This window comes from Bacillus rossius, chromosome 5, assembly GCF_032445375.1.
Source record: "Bacillus rossius redtenbacheri isolate Brsri chromosome 5, Brsri_v3, whole genome shotgun sequence".
NCBI lineage: Eukaryota > Metazoa > Arthropoda > Insecta > Phasmatodea > Bacillidae > Bacillus > Bacillus rossius.
This window is the reverse complement of record NC_086333.1, coordinates 13,982,802-13,995,568: the sequence shown is the minus strand read 5'-3', so window position 1 is coordinate 13,995,568 and position 12,767 is coordinate 13,982,802. Positions and strand designations below refer to the sequence as shown.

The 12,767-nt window shown below is 54.3% G+C and overlaps 1 protein-coding gene across 4 annotated transcripts in view; it reads left to right on the top strand.

Moving 5' to 3' along the window:
* Positions 1–12,767, top strand: part of LOC134532336 (katanin p60 ATPase-containing subunit A-like 2) — a 64,471-nt gene that overhangs the window by 31,584 nt on the left and 20,120 nt on the right. The gene's annotated exons all lie outside the window — the stretch shown is intronic.

Below are 12,767 nucleotides of genomic sequence, written 5' to 3'. Positions count from 1 at the left end.
TGGCAGCTGGACCCGGCCGTGCTGGGGTACTGTCTGTTTCAACTGCTCGCACTTCTCTCGTGAACCAGTGTGGTCCCTCGGGCCGACGAGCGCCTGTTTCTCCTGGCGGCCACCAACGTGCCCTGGCAGCTGGACCCGGCCGTGCTGAGGTACTGTCTGTTTCAACTGCTCGCACTTCTCTCGTGAACCAGTGTGGTCCCTCGGGCCGACGAGCGCCTGTTTCTCCTGGCGGCCACCAACGTGCCCTGGCAGCTGGACCCGGCAGTGCTGAGGTACTGTCTGTTTCTGCTGCTCGCACTTCTCTCGTGAACCAGTGTGGCCCCTCGAGCCGAGGAGCGCCTGTTTCTCCTGGCGGCCACCAACGTGCCCTGGCAGCTGGACCCGGCCGTGCTGAGGTACTGTCTGTTTCTGCTGCTCGAACTTCTCTCGTGAACCAGTGTGGCCCCTCGAGCCGAGGAGCGCCTGTTTCTCCTGGCGGCCACCATGATGCCCTGGCAGCTGGACCCGGCCGTGCTGAGGTACTGTCTGTTTCTGCTGCTCGCACTTCTCTCGTGAACCAGTGTGGTCCCTCGAGCCGAGGAGCGCCTGTTTCTCCTGGCGGCCACCAACGTGCCCTGGCAGCTGGACTCGGCAGTGCTGAGGTACTGTCTGTTTCTGCTGCTCGCACTTCTCTCGTGAACCAGTGTGGTCCCTCGGGCCGACGAGCGCCTGTTTCTCCTGGCGGCCACCAACGTGCCCTGGCAGCTGGACCCGGCCGTGCTGAGGTACTGTCTGTTTCTGCTGCTCGCACTTCTCTCGTGAACCAGTGTGGTCCCTCGAGCCGAGGAGCACCTGTTTCTCCTGGCGGCCACCAACGTGCCCTGGCAGCTGGACCCGGCCGTGCTGAGGTACTGTCTGTTTCTGCTGCTCCCACTTCTCTCGTGAACCAGTGTGGTCCCTCGAGCCGAGGAGCGCCTGTTTCTCCTGGCGGCCACCAACGTGCCCTGGCAGCTGGACCCGGCCGTGCTGAGGTACTGTCTGTTTCTGCTGCTCGCACTTCTCTCGTGAACCAGTGTGGTCCCTCGAGCCGAGGAGCGCCTGTTTCTCCTGGCGGCCACCAACGTGCCCTGGCAGCTGGACCCGGCCGTGCTGAGGTACTGTCTGTTTCTGCTGCTCGCACTTCTCTCGTGAACCAGTGTGGTCCCTCGAGCCGAGGAGCGCCTGTTCCTCCTGGCGGCCACCAACGTGCCCTGGCAGCTGGACCCGGCAGTGCTGAGGTACTGTCTGTTTCTGCTGCTCGCACTTCTCTCGTGAACCAGTGTGGTCCCTCGGGCCGACGAGCGCCTGTTTATCCTGGCGGCCACCAACGTGCCCTGGCAGCTGGACCCGGCAGTGCTGAGGTACTGTCTGTTTGTGCTGCTCGCTCTTCTCTCGTGAACCAGTGTGGTCCCTCGGCCCGACGAGCGCCTGTTTCTCCTGGCGGCCACCAACGTGCCCTGGCAGCTGGACCCGGCAGTGCTGAGGTACTGTCTGTTTCTGCTGCTCGCACTTCTCTCGTGAACCAGTGTGGTCCCTCGAGCCGAGGAGCGCCTGTTTCTCCTGGCGGCCACCAACGTGCCCTGGCAGCTGGACCCGGCCGTGCTGAGGTACTGTCTGTTTCTGCTGCTCGCACTTCTCTCGTGAACCAGTGTGGTCCCTCGGGCCGACGAGCGCCTGTTTCTCCTGGCGGCCACCAACGTGCCCTGGCAGCTGGACCCGGCAGTGCTGAGGTACTGTCTGTTTCTGCTGCTCGCACTTCTCTCGTGAACCAGTGTGGTCCCTCGAGCCGAGGAGCGCCTGTTTCTCCTGGCGGCCACCAACGTACCCTGGCAGCTGGACCCGGCAGTGCTGAGGTACTGTCTGTTTCTGCTGCTCGCACTTCTCTCGTGAACCAGTGTGGTCCCTCGGGCCGACGAGCGCCTGTTTCTCCTGGCGGCCACCAACGTGCCCTGGCAGCTGGACCCGGCCATGCTGAGGTACTGTCTGTTTCTGCTGCTCGCACTTCTCTCGTGAACCAGTGTGGTCCCTCGAGCCGAGGAGCGCCTGTTTCTCCTGGCGGCCACCAACATGCCCTGGCAGCTGGACCCGGCCATGCTGAGGTACTGTCTGTTTCTGCTGCTCGCACTTCTCTCGTGAACCAGTGTGGTCCCTCGGGCCGACGAGCGCCTGTTTCTCCTGGCGGCCACCAACGTGCCCTGGCAGCTGGACCCGGCCGTGCTGAGGTACTGTCTGTTTCTGCTGCTCCCACTTCTCTCGTGAACCATTGTGGTCCCTCGAGCCGAGGAGCGCCTGTTTCTCCTGGCGGCCACCAACGTGCCCTGGCAGCTGGACCCGGCAGTGCTGAGGTACTGTCTGTTTCTGCTGCTCGCACTTCTCTCGTGAACCAGTGTGGTCCCTCGAGCCGAGGAGCGCCTGTTTCTCCTGGCGGCCACCAATGTGCCCTGGCAGCTGGACCCGGCAGTGCTGAGGTACTGTCTGTTTCTGCTGCTCGCACTTCTCTCGTGAACCAGTGTGGTCCCTCGGGCCGACGAGCGCCTGTTTCTCCTGGCGGCCACCAACGTGCCCTGGCAGCTGGACCCGGCCGTGCTGAGGTACTGTCTGTTTCTGCTGCTCCCACTTCTCTCGTGAACCATTGTGGTCCCTCGGGCCGACGAGCGCCTGTTTCTCCTGGCGGCCACCAACGTGCCCAGGCAGCTGGACCCGGCCATGCTGAGGTACTGTCTGTTTCTGCTGCTCGCACTTCTCTCGTGAACCAGTGTGGTCCCTCGAGCCGAGGAGCGCCTGTTTCTCCTGGCGGCCACCAACGTGCCCTGGCAGCTGGACCCGGCAGTGCTGAGGTACTGTCTGTTTCTGCTGCTCGCACTTCTCTCGTGAACCAGTGTGGTCCCTCGGGCAGACGAGCGCCTGTTTCTCCTGGCGGCCACCAACGTGCCCTGGCAGCTGGACCCGGCCATGCTGAGGTACTGTCTGTTTCTGCTGCTCGCACTTCTCTCGTGAACCAGTGTGGTCCCTCGGGCCGACGAGCGCCTGTTTCTCCTGGCGGCCACCAACGTGCCCTGGCAGCTGGACCCGGCCATGCTGAGGTACTGTCTGTTTCTGCTGCTCGCACTTCTCTCGTGAACCAGTGTGGTCCCTCGAGCCGAGGAGCGCCTGTTTCTCCTGGCGGCCACCAACGTGCCCTGGCAGCTGGACCCGGCCGTGCTGAGGTACTGTCTGTTTCTGCTGCTCGCACTTCTCTCGTGAACCAGTGTGGTCCCTCGAGCCGAGGAGCGCCTGTTTCTCCTGGCGGCCACCAACGTGCCCTGGCAGCTGGACCCGGCCGTGCTGAGGTACTGTCTGTTTCTGCTGCTCGCACTTCTCTCGTGAACCAGTGTGGCCCCTCGAGCCGACGAGCGCCTGTTCCTCCTGGCGGCCACCAACGTGCCCTGGCAGCTGGACCCAGCCGTGCTGAGGTACTGTCTGTTTCTGCTGCTCGCACTTCTCTTGTGAACCAGTGTGGCCCCTCGAGCCGACGAGCGCCTGTTTCTCCTGGCGGCCACCAACGTGCCCTGGCAGCTGGACCCGGCAGTGCTGAGGTACTGTCTGTTTCTGCTGCTCGCACTTCTCTTGTGAACCAGTGTGGCCCCTCGAGCCGACGAGCGCCTGTTTCTCCTGGCGGCCACCAACGTGCCCTGGCAGCTGGACCCGGCCGTGCTGAGGTACTGTCTGTTTCTGCTGCTCGCACTTCTCTCGTGAACCAGTGTGTCCCTCGAGCTTAGGAGCGCCTGTTTCTCCTGGCGGCCACCAACGTGCCCTGGCAGCTGGACCCGGCCGTGCTGAGGTACTGTCTGTTTCTGCTGCTCGCACTTCTCTCGTGAACCAGTGTGGTCCCTCGGGCCGACAGGCGCCTGTTTCTCCTGGCCGCCACCAACGTGCCCTGGCAGCTGGACCCGGCAGTGCTGAGGTACTGTCTGTTTCTGCTGCTCGCACTTCTCTTGTGAACCAGTGTGGTCCCTCGGGCCGACGAGCGCCTGTTTCTCCTGGCGGCCACCAACATGCCCTGGCAGCTGGACCCGGCAGTGCTGAGGTACTGTCTGTTTCTGCTGCTCGCACTTCTCTCGTGAACCAGTGTGGTCCCTCGGGCCGACGAGCGCCTGTTTCTCCTGGCGGCCACCAACGTGCCCTGGCAGCTGGACCTGGCAGTGCTGAGGTACTGTCTGTTTCTGCTGCTCGCACTTCTCTCGTGAACCAGTGTGGTCCCTCGGGCCGACGAGCGCCTGTTTCTCCTGGCGGCCACCAACGTGCCCTGGCAGCTGGACCCGGCCGTGCTGAGGTACTGTCTGTTTCTGCTGCTCGCACTTCTCTCGTGAACCAGTGTGGTCCCTCGAGCCGAGGAGCGCCTGTTTCTCCTGGCGGCCACCAACGTGCCCTGGCAGCTGGACCCGGCAGTGCTGAGGTACTGTCTGTTTCTGCTGCTCGCATTTCTCTCGTGAACCAGTGTGGTCCCTCGGGCCGACGAGCGCCTGTTTCTCCTGGCGGCCACCAACGTGCCCTGGCAGCTGGACCCGGCAGTGCTGAGGTACTGTCTGTTTCTGCTGCTCGCACTTCTCTCGTGAACCAGTGTGGTCCCTCGGGCCGACGAGCGCCTGTTTCTCCTGGCGGCCACCAACGTGCCCTGGCAGCTGGACCCGGCCATGCTGAGGTACTGTCTGTTTCTGCTGCTCGCACTTCTCTCGTGAACCAGTGTGGTCCCTCGAGCCGAGGAGCGCCTGTTTCTCCTGGCGGCCACCAACTTGCCCTGGCAGCTGGACCCGGCCATGCTGAGGTACTGTCTGTTTCTGCTGCTCGCACTTCTCTTGTGAACCAGTGTGGTCCCTCGAGCTGAGGAGCGCCTGTTTCTCCTGGCGGCCACCAACGTGCCCTGGCAGCTGGACCCGGCAGTGCTGAGGTACTGTCTGTTTCTGCTGCTCGCACTTCTCTCGTGAACCAGTGTGGTCCCTCGGGCCGACGAGCGCCTGTTTCTCCTGGCGGCCACCAACGTGCCCTGGCAGCTGGACCCGGCCATGCTGAGGTACTGTCTGTTTCTGCTGCTCGCACTTCTCTCGTGAACCAGTGTGGTCCCTCGAGCCGAGGAGCGCCTGTTTCTCCTGGCGGCCACCAACGTGCCCTGGCAGCTGGACCCGGCCATGCTGAGTTACTGTCTGTTTCTGCTGCTCGCACTTCTCTCGTGAACCAGTGTGGTCCCTCGGGCCGACGAGCGCCTGTTTCTCCTGGCGGCCACCAACGTGCCCTGGCAGCTGGACCCGGCCGTGCTGAGGTACTGTCTGTTTCTGCTGCTCCCACTTCTCTCGTGAACCATTGTGGTCCCTCGAGCCGAGGAGCGCCTGTTTCTCCTGGCGGCCACCAACGTGCCCTGGCAGCTGGACCCGGCCATGCTGAGGTACTGTCTGTTTCTGCTGCTCTCACTTCTCTCGTGAACCAGTGTGGTCCCTCGGGCCGACGAGCGCCTGTTTCTCCTGGCGGCCACCAATGTGCCCTGGCAGCTGGACCCGGCCATGCTGAGGTACTGTCTGTTTCTGCTGCTCGCACTTCTCTCGTGAACCAGTGTGGTCCCTCGAGCCGAGGAGCGCCTGTTTCTCCTGGCGGCCACCAACGTGCCCTGGCAGCTGGACCCGGCAGTGCTGAGGTACTGTCTGTTTCTGCTGCTCGCACTTCTCTCGTGAACCAGTGTGGTCCCTCGGGCTGACGAGCGCCTGTTTCTCCTGGCGGCCACCAACGTGCCCTGACAGCTGGACCCGGCCATGCTGAGGTACTGTCTGTTTCTGCTGCTCGCACTTCTCTCGTGAACCAGTGTGGTCCCTCGAGCCGAGGAGCGCCTGTTTCTCCTGGCGGCCACCAACGTGCCCTGGCAGCTGGACCCGGCAGTGCTGAGGTACTGTCTGTTTCTGCTGCTCGCACTTCTCTCGTGAACCAGTGTGGTCCCTCGGGCCGACGAGCGCCTGTTTCTCCTGGCGGCCACCAACGTGCCCTGGCAGCTGGACCCGGCCATGCTGAGGTACTGTCTGTTTCTGCTGCTCGCACTTCTCTCGTGAACCAGTGTGGTCCCTCGAGCCGAGGAGCGCCTGTTTCTCCTGGCGGCCACCAACGTGCCCTGGCAGCTGGACCCGGCCATGCTGAGGTACTGTCTGTTTCTGCTGCTCGCACTTCTCTCGTGAACCATTGTGGTCCCTCGGGCCGACGAGCGCCTGTTTCTCCTGGCGGCCACCAACGTGCCCTGGCAGCTGGACCCGGCCGTGCTGAGGTACTGTCTGTTTCTGCTGCTCCCACTTCTCTCGTGAACCATTGTGGTCCCTCGAGCCGAGGAGCGCCTGTTTCTCCTGGCGGCCACCAACGTGCCCTGGCAGCTGGACCCGGCAGTGCTGAGGTACTGTCTGTTTCTGCTGCTCGCACTTCTCTCGTGAACCAGTGTGGTCCCTCGAGCCGAGGAGCGCCTGTTTCTCCTGGCGGCCACCAACGTGCCCTGGCAGCTGGACCCGGCAGTGCTGAGGTACTGTCTGTTTCTGCTGCTCGCACTTCTCTCGTGAACCAGTGTGGTCCCTCGAGCCGAGGAGCGCCTGTTTCTCCTGGCGGCCACCAACGTGCCCTGGCAGCTGGACCCGGCAGTGCTGATGTACTGTCTGTTTCTGCTGCTCGCACTTCTCTCGTGAACCAGTGTGGTCCCTCGAGCCGAGGAGCGCCTGTTTCTCCTGGCGGCCACTAACGTGCCCTGGCAGCTGGACCCGGCCATGCTGAGGTACTGTCTGTTTCTGCTGCTCGCACTTCTCTCGTGAACCAGTGTGGTCCCTCGGGCCGACGAGCGCCTGTTTCTCCTGGCGGCCACCAACGTGCCCTGGCAGCTGGACCCGGCCATGCTGAGGTACTGTCTGTTTCTGCTGCTCGCACTTCTCTCGTGAACCTGTGTGGTCCCTCGAGCCGAGGAGCGCCTGTTTCTCCTGGCGGCCACCAACGTGCCCTGGCAGCTGGACCCGGCAGTGCTGAGGTACTGTCTGTTTCTGCTGCTCGCACTTCTCTCGTGAACCAGTGTGGTCCCTCGGGCTGACGAGCGCCTGTTTCTCCTGGCGGCCACCAACGTGCCCTGACAGCTGGACCCGGCCATGCTGAGGTACTGTCTGTTTCTGCTGCTCGCACTTCTCTCGTGAACCAGTGTGGTCCCTCGAGCCGAGGAGCGCCTGTTTCTCCTGGCGGCCACCAACGTGCCCTGGCAGCTGGACCCGGCAGTGCTGAGGTACTGTCTGTTTCTGCTGCTCGCACTTCTCTCGTGAACCAGTGTGGTCCCTCGGGCCGACGAGCGCCTGTTTCTCCTGGCGGCCACCAACGTGCCCTGGCAGCTGGACCCGGCCATGCTGAGGTACTGTCTGTTTCTGCTGCTCGCACTTCTCTCGTGAACCAGTGTGGTCCCTCGAGCCGAGGAGCGCCTGTTTCTCCTGGCGGCCACCAACGTGCCCTGGCAGCTGGACCCGGCCATGCTGAGGTACTGTCTGTTTCTGCTGCTCGCACTTCTCTCGTGAACCATTGTGGTCCCTCGGGCCGACGAGCGCCTGTTTCTCCTGGCGGCCACCAACGTGCCCTGGCAGCTGGACCCGGCCGTGCTGAGGTACTGTCTGTTTCTGCTGCTCCCACTTCTCTCGTGAACCATTGTGGTCCCTCGAGCCGAGGAGCGCCTGTTTCTCCTGGCGGCCACCAACGTGCCCTGGCAGCTGGACCCGGCAGTGCTGAGGTACTGTCTGTTTCTGCTGCTCGCACTTCTCTCGTGAACCAGTGTGGTCCCTCGAGCCGAGGAGCGCCTGTTTCTCCTGGCGGCCACCAACGTGCCCTGGCAGCTGGACCCGGCAGTGCTGAGGTACTGTCTGTTTCTGCTGCTCGCACATCTCTCGTGAACCAGTGTGGTCCCTCGAGCCGAGGAGCGCCTGTTTCTCCTGGCGGCCACCAACGTGCCCTGGCAGCTGGACCCGGCAGTGCTGAGGTACTGTCTGTTTCTGCTGCTCGCACTTCTCTCGTGAACCAGTGTGGTCCCTCGAGCCGAGGAGCGCCTGTTTCTCCTGGCGGCCACTAACGTGCCCTGGCAGCTGGACCCGGCCATGCTGAGGTACTGTCTGTTTCTGCTGCTCGCACTTCTCTCGTGAACCAGTGTGGCCCCTCGAGCCGAGGTTTGGTCGCCACCTGCTTGCCTGGCAGCTGGACACAGCTCGGCTCACTTCACGGCACACACAGTACGAAACGTAAATGTTATTTCACGAGTCTCTCCGTGAAGTTACTCAGGTTTCATATAAGTAAATACAGCCATAAATTATACTGCGAAGCACAATTTTTTTCTAACAGTACCTTTGAACGGTTACTTACACTTTCGTTCGTAGCATTGGAAAGAAATTGACGATTAGTGTTTCGCTCAAGAGAGCGGTCGCGTCAGATCGTTTGTATAGTTGTCAAAAATTATAATGTGTAAGTTATAATGAATTAATTGAATTTAATTATTTGGATTGGTAAAAAAATAATGACAAAAATGGTGTTCATTATAACATAAATACCTATCAACCAACAAGGCAACTATTTTTAGAAATAAATGGCTAGAGAACAAAATAGAACAAATATCAAAATGATGCTGACTGTTATCAATAGCCTTGTATTTAAAAAAAAATTTAACAAACTACCTAATGTTACGATATTGCATGACCAGCAAATCTTTATTACATTCGTACATACGTACTAAGGAAAGATAAATCTTACATAAATTGATTATTTAAAGCTACAACATTATGTTAATATATTCCCAATCAGGTAAATTAGAAAAAAAATAGAAACAAATGTTATATTGTACACACTACTTAGAACCAAAAAATAACAGATTCCGGAATTAATTGCGGTGGCAAAATCTTCTCTAATTTACAAGTCACTGAACGTACGAGTCCCAATCATAGCCTACGGAAGAATGTTACCCTAGCTGGTCCACAGAAGGTAAACAAAACTGACCTTTACATTTTTTCATATGAATTTGAAAATTTCAAAACATGCACTTTTTACAGCAAAATACTAAACGGGATGTATTTATTGAGCGTTTGATTTTCTCGTATATTTGCACATCGTATGCAATTGCAAATGGGTTATGGGTTGCCACAGATACACATTTTTGAAGGTTATGGAATATTTTCTTACTATCTTTTTAACACTCTTCCTGCGACCGATCTTGCACCTAAATTTAATGTGAAGTGGATTCTTCGCAAATGCTCGCATCTCATGTCGTCGAGCGTGTCCATTGTTAGAGAACTTATTTCCGCAATGACGACATTGTTTCTCTGGCGGTGTCAGTGAACCTCGGGAGACATGCACCTAAGCAGATTTAGTTGTACGTGGATATGATTAGATGCATGAAGGCCGCGATCGATAATGTTTCACAAGTCTGTGTTACTACCACCAGTTAAGTTTTGCGAATTTGTACCCGAAAATAATATCATTTCACAACACAGAGATGTCAGGCAAAATGAATTCACATTGAAATTAGGGTAATTTTTGTTTACACATACACACATATCATTACTGTCGTTAGCTGGCACTCCCTCGCTTATTGTTTGATATAGAATTCGACCACACATTCAGTTACAAACTGACTCACATCACTGAACGTATTCACAATAATCAAGACACATCGACGAACATGTGCCAAAACATTGCTATACAGGACCAGTAAGCCACGAACACAAAGCATTTAAGTGGGCAACAAGTGACTACATTTGAACATTATTCGGCTGTCTATGTCTACTAAGCTAAAGTTAGTAGAGTGGCCACACACATGGACACAGCAGTAGATGTAATAAGTATGTTCTAGACCAGGCGGAGAAGTGAGCAGGCAAAATGACGACTGGGAAAGGGTGGGCGCGATGGAACAGGACAGAGGTGGTAGGAGAGGTTGGACACCGCACTACCTCACTGGATAGTGACGTCACGAATAGTTCGTGTCACTGTTACTAGGGAGCAGGAGGTGGGTTAAGTTGTCCAAAATGAGCCGGGCCTATAAAATAAATTTGCCTAATGAATAGTTCGTGGTGCATCTGCCAGAGCAAGATGGTCTCCCATCATCATTAAAAATAGTTATATCTTATTAATAACAATAATAATGAAAAATTAAGGCCACCTTCTGGCGCAACATCATCATCTACCACCATACTGGAAAGACTTCTGCCATCGATAAACACATCAGCGGCTTCCATCTTGGACAACCGTGCAGCCGGAAGAGGTTTTAGAAGACATACCACACCCTCATATATTGCAAAAAGATAGCATATTTGGCCTTGCTTCCCATCCACAATTTTATTTCGACTTGGTACTGGGCAAGCTTGATGCCAGAATATTAATGAAAGGAAATAACAATAATTGTTTATATTACATAAAATACACTATCTGATTACATTGACCCAGACACCAAACCAGGCTGTTTTATCCCCCGAAGACAAAAACTGAAACAAGATATAACCTTAAAAAAGAAGAGAAAGTATCTACAAGTAATAAATTAATTGAATATAGTTATATACACATAGCTGAAACCAACTTACCGCCAATCATTACAAAACAACAACAAAAAAGTAAAAGAAGTGGGGAGAAGTTGTTACCATATCACGTTCACAAAAAGGTTACGACAGAAAAAATATATATGTATACACAGTTGTAGCAAATAGCCAGCATAGCCATGGGGCAGTGTGTGGATATCATCGTCCATTTTAATGCGTTTATAATCCATCCACATCGGCGACAGCTTGATCAGACATTCCGAAAACACATAAAGCTGGCTCGAACGGATGGTGAGTGCCTGGACACACAGCCGCCATCTACCAAAAATGACCTCAGATAGTCACCAAAGCTAATGGTATTCTTGACTACACACATCTGGATCCCCTTCGCTTTCTTGGTGACTACCCCATCACACTTGAGGTCATACTGGCATCAGCCCAACAAATTCATTCACGAGACTCCCACCACAATCGTCCTTGAACTTACCAATGATCTTCGCATTGGCAGTCGAGTACAGTGCCTGTTTAAGGGAATAGCCACTCGTGTCGAATTATCGCAGAAGAGTGGGGTTGTACTGGATATCTTGGTAGAAGTTGACCATCTGAATGTTATAGATATAGCTATTAATATCCAAAAGGCCAAATATATCATACTTTAGTTTCATCATGTACTAATGAAATGCATACATGAGGCTCTCAGACAAAACGAGTACCACAAGCCAACACATATTAGCTTTTTTGTAAGAATATGATGTCTTGGGAGGGACGAACCAACGCCAGAATGTCTTTGTACACAATGCATTATTTAAACATGGAGCGTGTAACAAGCTTGCGATGATGCTATTTGCTGCACACCAAATTCATGTTCTGCTACTTTTAAAGGTTTTCCATCAATTTCCCAAAGCACAAATTATTGCAGAACTTATAAAAAAATCAATTTACAGACATTGCAAACTGCCTGACATTTGCCTGTGTTCAGAACAACATAGTGTTTAACACAGCAGACTGCTGGAACCGGTGGATTTTATGCAACTTTTTTATGCACAGTCCATTGGAAAGGGCCTGTTAGAAATGAACATGCTTTACAATGTAGTGGGCCTTATCTTCAAGGATGGTAAGGAGTCAGGGTTGGGTGGGATTCAGAAAGCATGGATGTTCAGGAAGGAAGGGCAAGCCACTGTAGGACAAATGAAGCGCTGTTAGGTACACAATTTCGCAATCTGCAATGAACACAATGGGGCTGTCATCGGGCACACTAAAAAGGTCTATGGAGGTGTCGGCGTCATACAAAACCTGGTTATGTGGCAGCCCACAGGACATAACCCACCCATTTAGGGTGTTTGCCTCGAGATACTCTGGGGCATAAATTGTTTGTTAACATTGTAGGTCTCTGGCACGCAGGCGTTATTGGCAACCAGTGTCTCTTCATACACTACACCACACCCCCGATCCCAGACTCAACAAACAGATACTTTTTTTAATCTGTAACGAGTTCGAATGACACCTTGGTATATGCAATTTTGAGTATCGTATCGAACGAGATCACAGGAGCGCAAATTTAATAAATATTTTTGCCAAATGTAATAAGTATTTTAATTAAAACTTTTATAAAAAGCAAATGTAATATTTTAATCTTACTTTTTAAAGTAAGTACCAAAAAATTAATAACATTCCGCTTTCAATGTAGATGCTCAAATTAACATTTCTGGCGAGCTACTAATTATATTTTTTTCCTAACAACAAATTATGCAGTATGTATAACTTTAAAAAAGGCCACAGCCCAGGGATTGATATCACTTGTGTATGCTCACTTTTTCATTCCCATGAAAATGAATTTCTTCATTAGTTTTCCATTTAAAACCCAAAATGAGGTCTCAGAATGTGTTGTTAGCATCAGCATTTTCACTTTCTTTGAGATCATAATATTCATTTAATTATTTTTTCTTAATTACATTTTATTGATTTTGTAGAATCATCCTCGTTATCCTCGGTAAGTTTGCTCTTGCAGATCTTACGATAAATATTTCAGATGTTTTCTTGACTTAATGATTTCTGGCACTGGTTGCAAATAAATGGTTTGGATAAGCACTCAATGTACATTCAGTCCTCTCATAAGGATTAACATTATTTGTCAAGGTAAACCCGTTGCTGAAGTTACTACAACGTTGATAACATTAAAATAACATTGATAGCATCTATAGAGAATCCATA